Source organism: Panthera leo, chromosome A2 (genome assembly GCF_018350215.1).
Source record: "Panthera leo isolate Ple1 chromosome A2, P.leo_Ple1_pat1.1, whole genome shotgun sequence".
Taxonomy (NCBI): Eukaryota; Metazoa; Chordata; class Mammalia; order Carnivora; family Felidae; genus Panthera; species Panthera leo.
Genome location: NC_056680.1, coordinates 87,293,935 through 87,315,187, shown reverse-complemented (window position 1 = coordinate 87,315,187; position 21,253 = coordinate 87,293,935). Strand labels below are relative to the sequence as shown.

The 21,253-nt window shown below is 35.1% G+C and overlaps 1 protein-coding gene across 6 annotated transcripts in view; it reads left to right on the top strand.

The window, feature by feature from the left end:
* SEMA3A (semaphorin 3A) overlaps positions 1-21,253 on the top strand; it is a 446,388-nt gene that overhangs the window by 262,364 nt on the left and 162,771 nt on the right. The window contains exon 1 of one of the 6 annotated variants that reach the window (XM_042916676.1): positions 16,641-16,739. The exons of 4 other annotated variants lie outside the window; for them this stretch is intronic. The gene's annotated coding sequence lies outside the window, so the exon portion shown is untranslated. One more of the 6 variants, XM_042916667.1, reaches the window with a different exon arrangement.

Here is a 21,253-nt window from a genome sequence, read left to right as displayed (position 1 = left end):
TAGATGGGCCACATAAGAAAATGAACAATTAGGATTATAGTATTAATTCTAATTTTAGATTTTTATTTATTCTATATTTTTATTTAGAAGATGATACAGCTTTTCATAAAATCTTTCACTGTTTTTTTGAAGTGAATCATTATGTGTGGTTTCCCAGCAATGCATAGCTAATCATATGCCATTACATAATTAAGTTTACTGAAGTAAAAAAAAGCAATGTATCAAAGTAATTTTGTAAAAGCAAACTATTTTAGCCTCTGTTTTTTAGTTGATGCTTAAGATATTTTAGCATACAAACCATTATTATAGACTTGAAGAAAATTTTATGCAACACTCAAGTGAAACTTCTATAATATGGCTGGTTGAGGCTGAAATAATGCAAAACCTCTGTGTTCCACAGGATTTACTCTCTAAACCATAAATCCCTTCCTAACATCCAAATACTACCCCAGCATCAGTGGCAAATTGGTCCTGGTTCATATAAAGGTTTCTAAGTTCTGGCAAACTTTTTGACAAATGAATGAAATCAGAGACTAGAGCCGATTGTCACATTCTATTGCAGATGCTTTATTGGAGGCATTACTTCTCAGCATAAATGAAATGGGCAGTCTTTATGAAATGTTAAGAGGCTCATCAATCTTTCAAGAAGAAAGAGAAAAACTGTGTTTAGATAATGTGGCTGCTCTAGTTTTACAGTAAGTGATGAGTTATTCTGTTCAGGGATAAGAACAATTTGGCAACTATGGACATCACAGGTTATATTTTAGTTTTTAATTCAGCTCATTCACTTAAAACATGTTTTGAGAAGTACCCAGATGAACAATTGGAATACTCAATTATAAACAGTAAAGCACTTGCCTTGGTAGTCACAAACTGTGCATTATCTCGTATTTCTAGACCCTAGGATTTGAATTATGGTTTATATTTCTGCTTGTGAATTTTAGATTCATATATTTCTTTGCAGGCCAGGACTCTCCCATTGGATCTACCAATTTCAATTCATATGTAACTTGAATTCATGTCAGCCTGAGTTCATCAGCTTCTCCTCTCAGACTTCTTCTCTTGACCTCTACCATTCAGTGTATGGTACCATCATCTATGCAGCTTAGTAGAGAACTTGTCCATTCTCGGTTTCTCCCTTGTATTAAAGGTATTTGATCCCATCTTCCTGGCAAATAAATAGCATTTTTATAAGTGTTTTTAAAAATAATTCAGGGGCGCCTGGGTGGCGCAGTCGGTTAAGCGTCCGACTTCAGCCAGGTCACGATCTCGCGGTCTGTGAGTTCGAGCCCCGCGTCAGGCTCTGGGCTGATGGCTCGGAGCCTGGAGCCTGTTTCCGATTCTGTGTCTCCCTCTCTCTCTGCCCCTCCCCCGTTCATGCTCTGTCTCTCTCTGTCCCAAAAATAAATAAAAAACGTTGAAAAAAAAAAAAAATTAAAAAAAAAAAAAAAAAAAAAAAAGAAAAAAAAAAAAAATAATTCAGATGGGGGTTGCCTGGGTGACTCAGTCGGTTAAGCGTCCGACTTCAGCTCAGGTCACGATCTCGCGGTCTGTGAGTTCGAGCCCCGCGTCGGGCTCTGGGCTGATGGCTCAGAGCCTGGAGCCTGCTTTGCATTCTGTGTGTGTGTCTCTCTCTCTGCCCCTCCCTCATTCATGCTCTGTCTCTCTCTGTCTCAAAAAATAAATAAATGTTTAAAAAAATTAAAAAAAAATAGTTCAGATGGTTCAATGGAAGGCTCTTACTTTTTTTGTAGTTAGCATTGATACCTTAAAAGATTATATGACAAAAATAGTCCAAATGCATGAAACAGAGCAAAACTCAGGATGTGAATTATAACTAAGATATTAAATAATAACTATACTTCAAAGAATAATTGTCACCATATTTTGTCTCTGAACTATAGCCATAAGTAAAGTGCTGGGAAAAACAAGGCTTATTCTTTCCTTTGTGATAGGGATCAGAATTCAGAATTTAGTCATTAAATTAATATTTTCCTCAAAGTCTTCTAGGTACACACATCAGAAACGTGTATCTCAGGTTAAGAGACATACTGTTTCAGGTAAATAAACTTATGTTTCTTTCTATAATTTAGATACTTTCCAAAACACAAATAAAATGATAGGTTGAATCCAAGGTCAGGAAATTACCACCTGTGGGCTAAATCCAGCCAGCTGCTGGTTTCTGTGTATCTTGTAAGGTAGGAAGAGTTTTGTATATTTAAATGGTTGGAAGCAAAGTCAAAACAAGATTATATTTGTAATGTGAAAATTATATAAAGTTCAAAGTTCAATTCCATAAATCAAGTTTGGAGTTTTTATCGATGAAAAATTGGTGGAAACGTGTTGTTCTCTCTTGTTCCAGAAGTACCTACACAGCATCCTCAGTGTTGCTTCTTGGTCTGCAATGCCAAAGATATTTGCTGTATGACCCTGTCTAAGCTATTTATTTTTGCCTCGTAGAGGTCCAAAGTCAATTTGATCCCAATAACTGACGGTATGGAAATGTACAAAATTAATATGTTGGTTGGTTAACTCATAAAATACAGACACATTTTGATGCAAAAGTTAATTTTTTTTAATGTTTATTTATTTTTGAGACACACACACACAGAGCGTGAGCAGGGGAGGGGCCGAGAGAGAGAGAGGGAGACACAGAGCAGTGGAGGGGTTGAGAGAGAGGGAGAATTTGAAGCAGGCTCCAGGCTGTGAGCTATCAATCAGCACAGAGCCTGACACTCAAACCCACGAACTGTGAGATCACGAACTGAGCCAAAGTCCAACGCTTAACCAACCCACCCAGGTGCCCCTGATACAAAACTTAAAAAGAGTGTATTTGAGATTTGAAATTTAAAAGCATAGCAGAATCTTGCTTTTGATCCTCGAGCTTCCTTCCTCTATGACTGAACTTATAAGGTAACAGCTGCTCTTTGTCTCTGACTGTTTGAAGCACCCTGATACGGCTTACATTGTTATTCTCATGGTATAGCAAATGCAAAAAACTCAAGATGATTATGTTCCCATATAAGCAGAATATAATATAATGTTTAGTAAAAAAATCTTTAAAAATATTTAGCATTAATATAATTTTGTCCTCTCTTAATAGGATATTTTTTTTTGTATCAAAATAGTTCATTTAAACTATAAGAATTCTGTCTTCATCATTAATAGTTTTACTTATTTTTGTTCCATTTTATTTTTTACAAATCTTACATGTAACTACTATTTTGCTGGTCAAGATGTTACTTATCTAGACATACATTATAAAAGAATAAAAGGCAGTTGAAAGAAATGCCGGTATCAACATGAAATTAATTTGCCGTATTATGGTAGATTGATAGATCTCTGTTAATCTTTTGAGAAGAATGCAGTTTTCTAGTCATTTCTGTCTCTTTGAATGTAGAACACTCTCCTCTTTGTCAGGGCAAAAGTGTTAATTTATATATTTACATTCAGCTTATATATATATAAAAGCTTAAAGTAAGAGCTTAAAGCTTAAAGCTTCAAGGTAGTATAAAACCCTCAGGTCTGAACACTCACATTGTCAAGGAGTAAGTGCCAATCTCTTTCTGGTCTCCAACCCAAACAAGAAATACAGTTTATGTTTCACTAAACCAACAGCAAAAAACAACCTTTCCCTTTTATGCAATGTCTTATGTTAATACTGGATGGTCACAATGTGAAACTGAACTCTCTGCTCATTTTTGTTGAAAAATTTGTGTTGTTTCAGAATAAGTGGTATGCGTTGATTTTGTACCCTAATTGAAATAAGTATTCAGGAGATTGGAGCACCATTCTTTATAATTCAGTGTGATAGTGTATTCCATCACCCGACAGCTCAATTTCTTTCTCCTACCATCTGTTCTTACTTTCTTTCCTCTCTGCCAAAAATCGATAGAACTCAATGAGCAAAATTGAGCTGTTCTGTAACCCAACCATATTGGGATTATTTTGTTCACAATACATTGACCTAGTTCTTACACTGGTCCAGTTTAATTAGGTAAGCCCTCTGTTGATAAAAATGCATTTACTAAACTGTAAACATTAAATGAGTGTTATAAAAGCAGCCAAAATGTTATTGTTTCAACAGTCAAGATTTTAAGATGGCAACACTTGGCAAACATTAAGCCACACACTGTCTGTTTTCAGCTTGGAAATCTCTTTATGCATCAAGAGCTTTTCATGAGAATCGATTGTACACATCCAAGGAGATTCAATAATTAAATTTTTAAATGCAAGGAAGTCTGAAAATATTATCAGAGATTTTACATATATGTATGTTCTAAAGACAAGTCTATCACAATATTCACAAAATCTTAGAATAATTTTCAGTTGCTCTGTTCCACTTGAAAACTCCGTATAAAGTTTTTTGCACACATATCAAATGTATCTCATATGACTGTCACAAGTATAAACACAGCAAATGGCAAAAAAAAAGTGTAATGGCATTTTCTTATAATCCAAAATTGTCACAGCATTTGCTATTGTGCAGCCTTATTAGCATAAAAATCCCCACTGCAAAACCCTGTAACTTCCATTTAAAAATTCACCGCAGTGTTAGGCACCTTAAGAAATAATAGCAGTTGCACTTTAATTTTGTGTACTTCCTACGTTACAGAATGTCACTTTCATTTTTTTAAATGAAATGTTCGGCTTTTATAATTGGGGGGATGGGCAAAATGTAAAACAACGCATATAAAACCTGCTTTATCATCACAAGGGAGTGAGTCATCGTAACTTAGAGTACCAAGACGTGTTTGCCTTCCATAACTTATGTCAGGGCTACGCTAACAAAGCTGTTTGCACCTGATGTCTCATTCATCTTTGCAACTTGAAGACTGAAATTGCAATGTGCTTGCTGACACTTATATTTGTCATTTTCTTTCTTTTCATTTTTTTCTTTTTAAAACAGTTGTTTACTTTTCTGGCTGGAACTCTCATTACGAGAAGGCATTTCATTTTTAAATAAAAATAGCCTGAAAGATAAACACCTTTAGGTCTTAATATCTGTTAACTATGAAGCTCTTTAATAAGACAAGTGATATCTTCTCTACTAAAAAGCTTTGAAGATTCATACAAAGGAATTGTTACCAGTTATGGTCAGTTTTAACAAATAGCATCCTATTTTTAAAATTGATTTCATCTTTATTACATGCATTAATAACAACATTGCACTCTGTGATCACATTGTTTTATATTCTACCCAAGAAAGTGTCATTTTTTCTGTGACTGATTAATTATAGGCTGTTCATTGTGACCTAACAGTAAAAAGGTAGAATTTTGTTTTTTAGAGCAAAGAAGAAAAATCTGAAAAAAGTATCTTTTTATTTACGAATTTTAGTTCTAATCTCAAGAATTATAATAATTTCTATTTAAAGAAAACAATAAACTCATTAAAATTAATTTTAAAATCCTTCACTACCACTTACATTTTATTCAGTAAGCAAGGTTTATAATAAAGAGCATTTATATAGATACATAAATATAATGATTATCTCTAAAGCCCAAACTTAAAAATGCTTTTCATGTTTATTTGTTTTGGAGAGATAGAGAACAAGTGGGAGAGGGGCCGAGAGAGGGAGAGAGAGGGAATCCTAAACAAGTCCCACACTGTCCATGCGGAGTCCAATGCAGGTCTCAAACCCACGAACCGTGAGATCATGACCTGAGCCGAAATCAAGAGTTGGATGCATGGAGCCACCCAGGTGCCCCTATGATGCCCAAATTTTAAAATGATCAACCAGTGCTATTACATGTCCTGTAGGCCAACTCACTAATTTTATTCATTATAAAATTGAGGCCCTAGATAATTCATTGTTTTTATTCTTGAGGATTTGTGGCAGAGATACGGCCCAGGGCTTGCGTCCACATAAAGTTGTTTGAATATTTTACAATGCTCCATCGTTTTTACAGATAAAGTAAGTGATGAAGAAACTTAATGCCCCTATTTTTTTCTCTATACTGAGAAGTGTTTTTATATATTAGGAATGTTCCTTACAATTTATAATAGACATTATTTTTATCATAATACTTAATGAATTGGGGGACAATGTAGAGTTCTCAACACTGAGTATATATTAAAATCAGCTGGTGAGATGGAGAAAAAAATAAAATAGTGACACCTGTTTTCTACTCAGGATTAATTATATTAGCATCAACTTTTTTTAAAGCTTGTCAGTTTTAAGATCACTGTTCAGGTAGTACATAGTTCGATACAAGCTTGAACCCTCAGGAAAATAAAGCTATATATTATAACCAAATAGAAAATAAGTTTAAATCATTATCTGATAAAGTTAGATAATGAAGTAATCGTGAAAATGTATATTAAAAGATTAACTCAAATGGCAGAAAGACTCATATGTGTTGTGAACTTGTAGGTATTATGTTAGTATCCCAGTCGGCTCCACCAAATTATGAAATAAGATTCTATTTTATTAACCATCTAACTTGTATATGAAATGGTATAAATTGACATCATTTCCATAATGAGATAGCCATCATTCATTTTCTTCCAGGTTTAGAAAAATGTGATGCTCTTCTTTGAGGCATACATTTATTTCTTCTGCCAGATACATTTGTAGAAAGTTTCTTCCTTTTAATCCTTGGTGTATTTGTAATATTGTCATTGTCTTTATTAATGAAAGCAGCTGACACCACAAAAGCTTTGCTGTTTTAAGTGTTAGAAATCAAAGCAATAGAACATAGATATCTGTGCCAGTATGGGGGCTGCAAACGGAACAAGTGAGTTTGTAAATACACCATGCACTAAATTAGTCAAAAGCGAGGGATATGCACATTAATTTAGTTTGAATTTTTGTAAGAGTCATTTGAATGTAAGGAAAAACAATCCAGGAGACACATTATTTTGACTTACTACTTCTTTGTTTATCTTTCCTTTTCTTTTTCAGAAGCAATGTTTTCTAATTAAACATCAGCCTGGAACATAGAATTCCAGAATTTTTTTTAAGCTTACATAGAATTATCCTTGACTTTAAACCATGTTGCCTTTATTTCTATTAGGTAGTATTTCACTTACTGAATGAGATATGGCTGTATCATCTATGGGTATTAAGACAGTAAATATGGTCAAACAAAAACAGCTGGACCCTGTCACCTATTTTTTTCTAATAATTTATAGCAATCATTTGTTGATTTAGCTTGCAGCCCACTTTTCTATTTCATTTTCTGCTTCAAAATTACAATCATTATTGAAATGTTTTTCAAAAGGAAGCCATTTCAACAAATAGTCTCAGTATTGATTGTTCTATTTTGTTTGTTTCTTGCATGTGCATTTAGAAATGGGTATTATAGTAACTTTTCTTTTAATCTCTTGGAGTGAGGTGAAGCTTGAACTAGGAAATGGAGACACTGGGAATTCTCAAACCTTCTGCATCTAAATGATGTAGAAAAATTTGTGCCAGAAGATTATCATTTCTCCCTGTCTTATTCTATTAACACCGCCTACAAATTGTATGTATTCTACTCTCCACCTCATAGTTTCTGCCTTTTCATGACTTTTATTGTCTTGGGTTCTTCTTACAACCTTCCCTCTGTGTCTGGTTGCTTGCCATATTCAATTCTCCATGTCTCTGGAGTTAAAAATCCCTGTGAGAGTAAATTTAATCTTTTCAGTTAGGATTCAATAACGAAATATTTCTACTGGAAAGAGTTATTATGCCAGACCATGTCAGAGACATACAGAGTGTAGACTTTGGCTCAGGCAGACATCTCTCATCCATTAAATTGTGGTTGCATGATATAAAGCATGGAAGCAAACTACTGTCTTTTATTCAGAGGGATGCCATGGATGTGGTGCACACTCAGAGTTTTGATGGCTTCAATCCATATTCAGCTGCCACCTGGAGACCCTGGCCACATGGCCCATAGGTATCTTGAGGACCATATACGTCCTTGTTGGGGCAAAATCCTGAAGAGGTTTCCTCCCCTTCTATTTTTTTCCCCCAGTCAGTAATTTCCCTTCATCTTCCTACCACATCTTAGAAGATGTCTTACATTTTTAAATCTGCCTGTCTTTGATTATCCCATCATTCTGCTCTGCCAGTCACAGCCACAATCCAGAGAATCTAAATTACTTTGGCAGTATTTGTTTATTCGGCAAATAGTTATTGAGTATGCACTATGTGATAAGCATTGTTCTCTGCATTGGGGAAGCGGGGATAAACAAAATAGAGAGGAAAAAGATCACACAATACATTGTCCATGATTAACTCAACTTTGCTGTTACTTAGGTATCTTGTCTTACCCCTTTTTACTTTCCATATTTTATACAATCCAGTATCACATATGCTCATGTTTACTATATAGTCTTAAATAAATAAATAAAGTCTAAATCGGAGACTTGATACAATTATGTGTTGAACATATATTAAAATGAAGATTCTGTGTCACCTGGGCCTAATATCATGGGCATAAGAAATGTTTTAAATATTAAGAGCTGTTTACTGGATTTATTGTTTCAAAGCATGAAGGGAAGTGCTGCATAATAACCATGAGCAAAGATTGTTAAGCCAAGCTGCCCATATTATGTTCTTGAGCTATTTACCATGTATAGGTTTCTTAATAAATTTTCTCACCATAAATTAGGAATAGTAATAATAGAATATACCTCTTAGGGTTATTACTAGGACCAGCTGTGCTGATATAAAAGTGTTTGGTCTAAGATAAAAATGGCATAGGTTGAAGCAGTCATAGTTATCAGGCATTCTCTATTTCATTAGTGATAAAGTAACTTTTCAAAGACCACACAAGTTGTTAGAGCTGCATTTTAACCCTAAACTGTTGATTCCAAAATCCAAGCTTTTTTCCAGGATTTGTATGCATTGTCCCCAATGCAGAGAACAATGCTTGTCATATAGTGCACAGTCAATAACCGTTTTCTGAATAAACAAATACCGCAAAAGTAATTTAGATTTGTTATCAGCAAATTGACAAGAGTATCCTTTCTTAGGTATAGATAGAAGCCCAAACACAAAAGAGAAATGTTTATTCAGCCATAAGAGTGTTATCTAAATGCAGTCCTAATTTTCATAATTGTATAAGAAGTTCTGGAGGTAAAATTATCAGATTTATTCCAGGAATTTTGTCACAAAAAATCTTTCTATTTTACTAATAATTCGGAACAAATCATGGCAATGAATTTATCAGTGAGTTAGGGCATAAACAGAATTACAAGAAATGGTTCCTAAACTTCATTCAATACGTTAATTGAGGGATTATGCTGTTTTCCCATCGTACTTTATGAAGATATTTTGTTCAAAGTATTTCTATGCATCTCTGATACTCGAATGTTCAACATTATTAAACTGAAGTTGGTGTCACCACTGTTTATCATTTTAACTTTGCCATTTCTGAAAAAATTTCCCAAAATACTCACTTATATAGAATAAGGACAGTTAGATTTTGGGGGCTTTGTTATATATTTGCTCTCACCATCTACTCCCTGTATTGGTTCTTTAACCGAGCCTTACAAAAAAGGTATACATATATAACAAATATAAGTAACATATATATATAACATAAATAAATACATATATATATAACATGTATATATTACATATATATAACATGTAGAACACACACACATACATATAAAACTTGAAACTTTAAGTTTATTCCTATAAGTAAGTATAATTTATAGGATGAAGATAATTATGTACAAAGCATATGAGTCCTGGAAAAAAGCTTGGATTTTGGAATCAACAATTTAGGATTAAAATACAGCTCCAATAACTTGTGTGGTCTTTGACGAGTTACTTTGTCACTAATATTCCTTCTTTGCTTACCTAGAAAATAAATTTTAATGGTCCTTGCAGAGTACTTGGGACTTGAGTTCCTAAAGGAATTACCAGCAATTACATGAATGAATCACTTGTATTTTTCTTGGTATACTTGTATTTTCTTTGGTATACAGGTCCTAATGCAAGGTCTCAGACTCCGTGTAGCAGCTCTCTTCCTAAGTATTTATGGGAGTTCCCAGAGGCTGTCTCATTGCGTTTTCAATAGCAAATCTAATTCAGCTAGCATGAGCTATCAACCAAATGATGCTATTACTTAGCTGTACACCTCCATTCTCCTTGGGCCTTAGAGAACTAGGTAACACAGCCACAGCTTTGCTAAGCCACCAAGTAGTGAGACCTTTTCTGGAAGTCTTCAGCAGGGCATTACCTCTAAGATCTTGAGGTGTACCAAGCTCTTTGGTTGTTTGTTGGTGAATTGGAAGTAATGGTTCCCTCCCAGTCTAACAGTCTGCTATGGAAGGAGTAAAGCTTCTACCTGTAATTTTGGCCAAAAGACAAAGTGAATGACAACTTGCTATCCCCCAATTTTTATCCCTGAATTTGTTAAGAAATTTTTCTTGTCCCCCTCTTCCCAGTTCCTAAAACAAATGAGGAGTCCCCAGTTCCTGAAATTGAGCCAAGTCTGGATCTCCTATTTGGCTCCAGCTGGGTACTCAGCTTTATTTTCCTCCCCACATCTACATTTGGAGAACTGTACTAATGTGTACATATGAAATTAACTCTACTGGTCACTCATGTAGGGTAAGCATGTAATTGTTTCTATGTTGACTCTTTTTACTAGAAAAAAATGGACTTAATAAATGACATTTTAGAGCAAACTTTGTATACACAGGAGCTTCTGCACCATAACATACACAAAAGTCACTAAAATATTATGTGTATAGTATTTAGTAGGAATTACATGAAGCTGAATATTCTTGCTCTTTCAGTAACCTGAAACTCAAAATATAAATATTTTATTCCGAGTAAATCCAATAAGACCCTATGTTAAATACTGTATACTTAAGCAGGCTACACTTTCCAGATGGAATTGGGGTCGGGATTAAAATTACTACGGAGCCAAGCAGTTTTTGAATATATTGTTGCTATTTTTAATGATAAGCTTCTATCAATGTGCTCGAAAATGAAGTATCAACAGCATCAAGTAAATTTAAATATTAATTCTTCCCGGATATTTAAGAAACAGAATACATTCATATCCTCTCCCTGACAATTGGTTTGTTGGAATTTTAAATATCTATTTGCTTTTGATCTGAAGTCAATATGCAAAAGTATTTTACATATGAATGAGCACACTTGTCCTCCAATTTTTCTGTACTAGTTCCAAAGTCAAAGCATAGAGATCTAGCCGTTCTTCCCATAAATCAAGGTATTTCTACGCCCTCCAAAGCAGAAAAAAATACACAGTATACAATGAAATCATTTCATACATCGCTTCAAACCACCTATTTCCTGCACTTGCCAGCTACTTTTATAGTTTAGCAGAGTAAAAACCTTCTAACATTGGTTTTCCTAACGTAGAGGAGCCAGAACTCCTGGTGTCCCATGAGTGTGCTTGGGGTGATTTGTGCTATAGGCAGTGTTTGTAGTGTAAAGGTTGTGTGTTCACATGTTAATCTCTGAATTGATTTTGAAAGTACATCTATAAAAAGCATTCTCTTCTACTCATGCCAAAGGACAACCCTTTGTCTCAATTCTGGTGAATAGTTCTGTTGGAGCAAGCAGAATGGGGCCTGTGCTGACTTTAAACTCAGATAGCTTTGACACTTGCTAGCTCTGAGGTCCTACTCATGTTTCTTTACCCCTTTGACTGCTGTTCTTCCAATCTGTAAATTGGAATAACTCTACCTACCTCATAAAGTCCTTATAAGGATAACATATATAAAAGGTGTGAGGGCACCTGGTGTAAGGTAGAACTAAATAAATACTCATTTTTCTTTTACTCCACAAAATGGTCTACAGTAAAAATATTTCAGTACCAATATTTGGTGCAGTTTTGTTAGCGGGAATAAATGTGGCATCACTATAATCCTTAAGAATATACTTTTACTGTAAGGTTACAGTACCTCAGATTTTATTAAGATCTCGCAGCTATCTTTTGTGGTTTCAAAAGCCACAAATTATTTCAGAAATAAATATAGGTCAAGAATCAGTCATATCTTGAGGATCAACTTAGGATCTTTATGCCTCTTTTTATTCCTTCTAGTGTGAAAATTGATGCTTTCTACTGTGGGACTTTTGTTCCCTCCGTTTCAGTGTTTCTTCTCTGGCTTTCTAACAGCAAAATGTCCAAAATATGAAACTCAAAATACTGAGCCCATTGGAACACAGTTGTCCACACCCAGCTTGTATATAAGTAATTACCTGAAGCTAGTGGTTAAACCTGGGTATTTTCAGTCCTCACGTTACTAGAACCATTAATGCTTAGAGTGCATCAAGAGCTAAAAAAGCCTAACTGTATTTTTTGACAGTTTATTCTGTCATTGAATTATAGTATCACTAAGTAACACACTTCTCCAACTGCAAATTGCCTTAATGTTGAATGCTTTTCTCTAACTGGTGTGAGGAGGTGGTGTTCTAATTTTATTTCCCCCACAATTACTATGTCAGCTCTCTTGGAAATACAGCAAGGAGAGACTGATAGAGCTTTATGTAGGAGTTGTGCATCCAAAATGTTTCACTATTTAATAGGATTTATGTGTAATATTTCCTAGGGAAAAATACATTTGTAAAGATGAGTGCTTCCCCCCCTCAAAAAAAAACCCCACCCTATTTCTTTTAAATTACCATAAAATGAAAAAAGTAGTCTGAAAGAGGTGAGTTCTTTGTTTTTTATTTGTTACTTATTATTATTATCATTTGTTGTTGTTGTTGTCCTTGTAAGGTTTAGCAATTTTGAAAGGACTGGGTACTTCCATGGGTGTAGAAACAATTCTTTAACGTCACCACAACTGTATCAAGCACTAAAAGATCAGTTAGAATTCTCTGACTCTTGGACCTTTAAAACCTCGGTAAACAATTTCAAGTGGCTATTCACTATGCCCAGTGGCAGATTGTTTCAGTGAGTTTTTGTAAAAAGGGGAAATTGGGCAAAACTTCCTGTCCTTTGGGGAAAAAATTAAAAAAGCAAAATATTTTGAGTTAATAATAATGCAAAAAATCATTGATTACCAGATCCAGCAAGTCAAATGAGGCTTGCTTATGAAATTACAAACTCTTACAGAGGCCAGCTTTAAGAATTAGACCATAAAATTTTTGAGTGACCTTAGACATAACAGAACTATAGATCTAAGTAGGCTGAAGATGATGAGAATTAATAAGATACTGGCCCTATCATCTGGACTCCAGAAGAGGAGTTCCATCATATGGTAATATTTTAAGAAGATCCCCCTGATTATTCTGTGTCCAGGGCATTGAATGGTGTAGTTGAATTTATTTAGTTATGTTGCATGAGTCCAAGTAAGAGGATAGTGTCTTGAACTGGATTGTTAGTGGTAGCAATTTAAAGGTGTCTGTGAGTTTGAGATGAACTTTAAGGGTAGCATTGACTGTGACTTACTAAATTTGGGTAATTGCAACAACTGTGCACTTTTCTCTCAATTTTCCTATAGTTAAAGTCTCAAAGATTCCCTCAGGCAGAATATTAAAGTTGCTTGAACTAACTATGTGCTCAGGTTCTTCAGAAAAGACGGCTAGTGCTACTTTTACACACACACACACACACACACACACACGCACAAACTCCATTAAAGTAAGTCAGCATGCAAAATGTACCTTTTGACTTTTTGCTAGCAGATCCACTCTACAGAGTCCCCTTAACCTTGCTGGGTATTAGTCAGTGTGTGGTCATCAGCAAACTGTACACAAAGTCTCAAATTAGCATTCAACAGGTTCTGAACTCAAGACCTTTTGAGATCCCTACAGATGTTATTCATCTTTCAATGATAAAGTATGATATTTCATGGGATGTAGACATTTTCCAGTATGGAAAAAAGTTAATAGCTATTGGTTTAACCTTCATTTTTGAAAGTAAACATACAAATTGTAAAATTTCATTATAAGGATTTTGGAGAAGTAGCAATACCAGTGTGAAGGAAAAATAGATTTTCATACTCAAAGGTATTTTGATTAGCAGCCCTTCTCATGCCATTCAAAAGAGTGCATTTTTGCCTATGCAAATATTCCAGATAATGTTAAAATTGCATAGAACATTCACTCACTTACTCAGTATATACCAAGCTTGAAAATTACAATGCTGATTGCTAATTTGGGGAGAATTTAAACAAAGGATTCTATACGTGTGCTTTAAGTCAGTGCTGGCATACAGATTGAACATTTCAAGTCTGGTTATCCACCTTTAGGTGAAAAGGTTAGCTCCAAGTAAGGATTTGGTCTTGATATTGTTATACAGAGTCCTTTAACAAAAGAAATTGAGACGTTCTTGAAAGGATTAACATTTTATGGGTCAGGATGGAGGACTATGACTTTCATTCAAATAAATATATAAGGAAGAAATCCTATGGCTGTAACACACAGCTGGTGAAAAACATAATATTCCCACATACATTTCATGTCTTTTTGACATGTGTATCTTCACTGTATACAGACTTATATGCACACAAACTTTCCCACAGAAACATGCCACATACGTAGAATTGGAATGTGTATTTTACAAATAATCCCTTCACAGACAATTCAGGCAATAAATACTAAGCGAAGTAATAAAACTATCCTTTCCTGTGGCTCGCTCAGTTATGCAACATTGATCTAAATAGTGTTTTTTTAAGAAATTATTTTGTAAATACTTTTAAGGCATGGAGTGACCCAGGGATGCTATCATAGCTCTAACAATAGCATTTCTTGTATTTTTATTATTTTTTTAACAATAGCATTTAAAGGTCACACTTTACGGGGTTTGTGATTACCTGTAGGAGGGAAAGTTTGGAAAGAGCACTTTTCTGCTATAAGGCTTACAGATGGAGACTTTAAAATTAAATTGAATCCAAATAATTCAGGAGTCATGATACTTTGGTCACGTAAAGATGTATAAACCCCATTATTTCTTTTTTTCCCCCCTGATGTATCCTATAAATACTGGTAACCATTGATTCCAGAGGATGATATGAAAAAAGTGAACAAAAAACCCACAATAAAAGGTCTTGTTGTAATTTATAAAATTCCAGTTGGAAAGAAATTGTCCAGAAGCCTTAAAAAGTTGGAATCATTATAACATCTTCAGAAAGAAAAGACGTTAAAGATATTTAGACATTACATCATTCTTTTTCTTTTAAGTTAGCCTAAGAAATATTTAGGAGCAGGTATTTTACATGTAGAGTTACAGAGGAAAAAAAAGTCATAGACTCTTGCCAGTAGCTCCATCATAAATCAGATGTAGATTTAATATGATATGCAGAACAAAAACTGAGCTTTCAGAATCTTCCTTAACCCTACAGTTAAACTGGATATATTTGAAAGTAATTATATTTTTCTGTTTAAATGTAAGGCAAATGTTACCAATATAACTTTAAATCTCAGATCTCATCATCAAATAGAATGCACACTTTTAAAACTTTTCTTGGGTATTTTAGAGTAGAAATATATTTAAAACATTTTGACTTCAATCATTTTCATTCTCCCTACATAATTAAAATAAGCTAATGAGCATACAGAAGAAGGAAGTGTTAAAGCTGAGAACTGCATTTGGTAACTTCTTAAGGGCATATTTGATACAAGTTGACACAATTTCTCATCTACCCAAGAGAAATTCCCCAACTGCAAAAGATGGCCTATTTGAGGTCAAGTGCTTTTGTCAAGTTATTTGGAAAGAACGAGGCACACCTGCCCAAAGCACATCAACTTCTTAAAATATAGAAGCTATAGACTAGGAAGGTATAGAGTTGATGAAAGCTAAAATACATTCAAATTCTCCCAGAAACTTTGGAGTAACTTAAAAAAAATCTATGAAAACCTAATGGGACTTGAGCACATTTGAGTCTAATTAAAAGAGACACTATTTTATGTAGTCCTGGATATGCTGATCCAACCATAGGAGGAATCCTGCATAATGAAAATCTTGCATGGGAAAGAGTGTTGATAGATAGGTCTTGAGTTGGAAGTATGAGGTCACTAGTTTATATCCTGAGGAGAAACCTGGACATAGTCCATGAAAAACAGCTGCTTTAGTAAAATGTAATGTCTTGCACACAAATGGAATTAAACTAGCTACTGTCATTTTTAAGGATTCCACAAGTCTCAAAGAGAGGTGGACATTTGGACTCAAGCATTTCAGACATGCTATTTCAGCATGAAAATATAATTTTCCTTGACATAAATCAATAACGGGAAAAAAAATACATTGCAGTCGGAGTACATACTTTATGACTTGAATTATTTACATTTATTGAGACTTACTTTATGGCCTAGAATATGAGCTATCTGGGTTTCATGTTTACTTGAAATGGCTGTATATTGTATTCTTGTTTATTGCAGGTATTTTACAAATGTCAACGAAGTCAAGAAGGTTGATAATCTGTATCCTTTCTGTACCTTTACTATATACATATATACTTGGAAGGGTGGTCGGCCAATTATTTGAAGACGATTGTTGAGATCTCTGAATATAACGGTAGATTTGCCTCTCTGTGTAGTTCCATCGATTTTTACTTATGTACTTTGAGGCCTTTTCCTTAGGCGACTAAACATTTCCGACCGTTATGTTCACTTAAAAAAAAGTAAACATTCAGGGTTTTTTTTGCCCCTGTCAGCCCGCGTAGAACTGCAGAGATCTCGCGAGATCTGGCTTTCTCTGGGCAGAATGTTCCGGCTCCTTGGCGGAGTTGGGCTCCGGTCCTCTGTTCCCGGAGACAGATTTTCTGAGTCCGCTTACGTCTCGCCTGGCTCACCCTGCACTTCCGTTAAATGCTGGTCTGCCTTATTATTTTAATATGTTTACAAGGGTATATTATTTATCATTTTAAAAAGGGATACTTTTTAAAACCCAAAACACCGCCCATCCCCCAGTATTAGCTCCATAATGGATGTTTCCTACAGCGCCAGTCAGAGAGAGCCAGGCTGTACGCGGGTAGGTAATTCACGCTCCCCGCCCCGGGGCCCGTGGGGGGAGGGGTGTGGGTGCTCGTGCCCGGTTTCCCTGCACCCGCCGTTCTGGGAGCTGGCCTGGTGGACTCAGGAGCCACAGGAACAATAAAGCCACTGCACAGCAGAGGGAATCAGGTTGCCCGTAGGCCCAGCTGTAGATAAACCAGCTTGGGACATACAGCAGGTGCTCAAAAAGCCACTTGGGATTTAGAAGCTGCTCCCTGAGCAGGCTTTGCTGGAGGTTTTAATACACCAACTCCTTCCCGTGCCAGGGACAACGCTGTGTTTAAGGAGTATTTCAAGGTAGCCAGCCAGCACTCCCAGATGCATGATTAGGGAGTAGAGGAGTTCCAGAATTTGGTGCAGGTGTAAAAGGGGCGGTACCAAGAGCGGGGCAGTGAATAGCGCCCTAGATGTGAGTTCTAGGCCTCACTGGGCCACTGCTTGACTTTGAGACCTGGGTGTTCTCTTAGTATTGGGGTCTGCCTTTCTGATCATTGTTCACAAGGCTTACTTTCCCCAGTAGGCTGGCAGCAAGGCTCCTCATCCTTGAGAAGGGCCTGCCAGCTTGGCTGGCGGGAGGATTCTGAATGCAGTGATTAATTAGCCATGTCAGCCAAGGGTGCAGGAGGGAGGAATGGCCGCAAGTGTGCTAAGAAGTTGTCCTCTCCCATCTGAATGCTTAGTCAAGACTGGTTCTGCTTGCTTAGCAAAACATCATGTGACAGGGACACAAGCTGATGGCCAGCACACAGGACTGTGCTACAGTCTTGTCAACTGCCATAAAGCCCCAGCCAGGCTCAACACACAGGACCGGGTGCCCTCCTTCGCTGGGCCAGCTCTGGGAAGGCCCCCCCACTCTCACCAGGACAGACGGACACCTGTCAGTCCTAAGGCCTGTATATATATAGCTATGAGTAATGATATAGCTATGTGCATATATCTGATATATGTTGCAATATATACAATAGTTAAACTATATGCCATTTTACAAGAAAGTCTTGGTCAAAACTGTACAGATACAGATACATTTTAAAACCAAAAAGAGAAAAAAACAAAAACCAAGCACTCTTTTGAAACTCATACAAAACATAAAGTGACTTTTGTTTTACTTTTCATTTCTAGACATATGATTGCAATTCTAGGAAACTGTCCTATGTTTTTTTTTCAGACAATGCCTAATAATCATTAGCTGAATTAGATATTAAATATTTGTTACACCAATTTCCTAATCTTTTTTGGTTTCTGTTTACCTTATATTAAAAATAAGTTAAAATCAGATGAAGGAATCTACCAAAAACATGGGATGTCATTATTACAATACTGTTACCCTCCAAAAATATACAGGAATTGAAGGCAAGATGACAGCACAAAGAAAGGAATTGGTCTGCATTCACTTTTCAGAACAATTAGCCTGGAAAATATCTATCATTTAAAAATTATTCCAACCAAACTATTTTCTCCGTTTAATATCCTAGTATTTATCAATAAGTAGCATTTTTAGTAATCAGAGTCTTCTATTAATATGGTAGTATCTCCCTGAATGTTTCTTGAAAGTAGGAGTGCTTTTACATTAAAAAAAAATATATCATACAAGGTTGGGAAACATCAGGTTTAGTAGTTTCCTTATGTAAATTTACCCACAGCTAGACCTCCAAAAGTCTTTTAAGGTCTTAATTTGAAGTATAATATAATATATGCAGTATTCTCCCACATTCCAGCTTCTCATGGAATACTTTATTCCATGGAGCATCAGAGGAAATTAGTATTTTATGGAACACACCAGTATAGGATCCTTCATTCATTAATATGTATGTTTGCTTTCACTGGGCAAAGAGATAACTTCAGCAGTTCTTGATGTATAACTAATGGCATGTAAATGTCACAGAAAATATGTTCTAACTTTTGTTTGGAATATTCAAGATTGTGTATGCTTTTCCAGTTTAGCAACTGTAGAAGGTAGGGAGGAAATAAAATTCTCTATAATTAAAATTAAATTTCACTAAGGTAGTATTTTGAACCCCAAATAGTATATGTGCATTAAAGGGAAAGCTCATTGTGGAATTGCTTACTTAACAAAACAGAAATATATTTAGTAAAAGATTGGCCACAAAAATAGTGTAAGACCAAGTATAAGCATCCATTTAAGCATAGAAATTAAAAAGTGCGTATTTTTATCTTTTATGCATTTATCCTTCGGTAAGAAAATATGCATTTGTATCCCTATTTTGTTGCCCTCACATGATTATAAGGTAAGAGTTCCAAGGTCAGTGATAACTCTGCTGCAGTGTATATTAAATCAATGTGTGTATTTTTTCTGAATGTTACAAATCAACTACTGATAGTTCAAAAGCTCTCCTTTTCTTTGATGTCTACAAAGATGATAACCAACTGTATGTATGTGGATGATGTGTCTTTCCTGATAGACCGTCTTTTGATTTCGCTTCTGTTGATAATTGGTACTTTTGCAATAAGAACATTCTCAACTACCTGAATCAAGACTTTCATAGCAATATCACTTACTGGTTCTTGACAGCTAATGAAGTGGCAAAGCAGGGCTGATAAACTCCAGAGCCTATCAAGAGAGTTGAGTGTAACATTTTTTAGATTCTGATTTCCTAAATGAGGTGGAAGTCATTAAGTTCATCAAACAAACTCAGCTATGAACTTTTAAACTACTTTCTTGAGTTTTTAAAGTAGAATTTCTTCCCTTTGAGTACTTAGAAATGATAAAACAACAGTTATAATTGAGAAAACTAGAAATTTTTTCCTTGATTTTGTAATTCTGGTTTTTACCACTTTTTGAGTCTTACCAGGAGTGGCATTTAGCCTAACAAGAAACAAATGCCTGTTTTAGATAATTGCCTTACAAGGAAATAAAAAATTAAAAGAAATATTTAAAATCTTGGAAATGTTATGAAAAATGTTTTGCCACTTTGGAACACAGCAGAATATAAGACCTTCTAAAGCAAGTTTTCTGAGGTGGGAGTACATAGGTTCCTATTTTTATAACAATTTATTGATTTGAAGAGAAATTAAAAAAATAAATACCTGTATTTGAAGAAATATTCTAATTTTAAAGATAGAAAATAATTGTCAATTATTTAATCCAAAACTTAGTAGTAACAGTAATATTATAAAGAAATGATTGGCAGAGATAATCTTTTAACTATTTACATGCAAAAGAAACAAGTAACAGGAAAAGGTAAGAATTCAGAAATTAGGGACCTTAGATAATGTTATGTGACTCTTTCATGCTCACATAGAACTGCTGTGAGGGTTTCATTAGAACTTAATAGCACTAATAACACTTTCTCTCCCTGTGTCTTGAGGCAAATTTTCCCATTATTCTCTGTATTCAAACTAATGGAGAAGTCTCATTTTGAATGTGTGTTAAGGCAGGGATTAAAAGGAGATCATATGTCCCTTTAAACAACGTTTATTATTTATCATTTATTTTAAAATTTTTATTCGTGTTTTGGTTTGGTTTTTGTTGTTTTATGAAAGGGAAATGGTAATGTTTTTGATGAAGTGTAGAAGCAAGTTTGATAAGAAATTGACTGATGCTGCTTTTTTTGCCCATTCTAAAAGAGATAAATCGGGTTCTGAATTAGACTTTTGTTCTAGGGGGATAAATGTCTGTGTGCCCTGCATTGGTCCAGAGAATGTTGAATGTTGAATGTTGAATATCTGTTGTCTGTTGTCCTCCTGTTCAGCCCAGAGATGCAGCTTGATTTTAATGAGCCCTGGGAAAGCAAGGATTTTCAATAAACATGCTGGATTCTTAGTTTCATTCTAGGGAATCACTGAATTGTCCTCAGGGCTCTTAAATCAATCCTGGCTCACATTATCTTTAATTTTAATCTGCAAATATTCCAAAACATGACCCAGTCTTAGAATACACTTATAGCAGAATGAATTTAGAAAATAAAATGGAACAATTTAACTTGTCTCATTTTCTATATAAGATAAAATTTTTAAATTATTATTTATTTCTGTACAAAGTAAATTTTAAATTTTTTTTTTTTTTTTTTTTTTTTTTTTTTTTTTTTTTTTTTGGGACAGAGAGAAACAGAGCATGAACGGGGGAGGGTCAGAGAGAGAGGGAGACACAGAATCGGAAACAGGCTCCAGGCTCCGAGCCATCAGCCCAGAGCCTGACGCGGGGCTCGAACTCACGGACCGCGAGAGTGACCTGGCTGAAGTCGGACGCTTAACCGACTGCGCCACCCAGGCACCCCACAAAGTAAATTTTAGAACTAATACTGTGAGATAATTTTTGTAAAAAAAAGAAAATATTTGGGCAGTGTAGAGTATAGGAAAACTTAATTTGCCCAAAT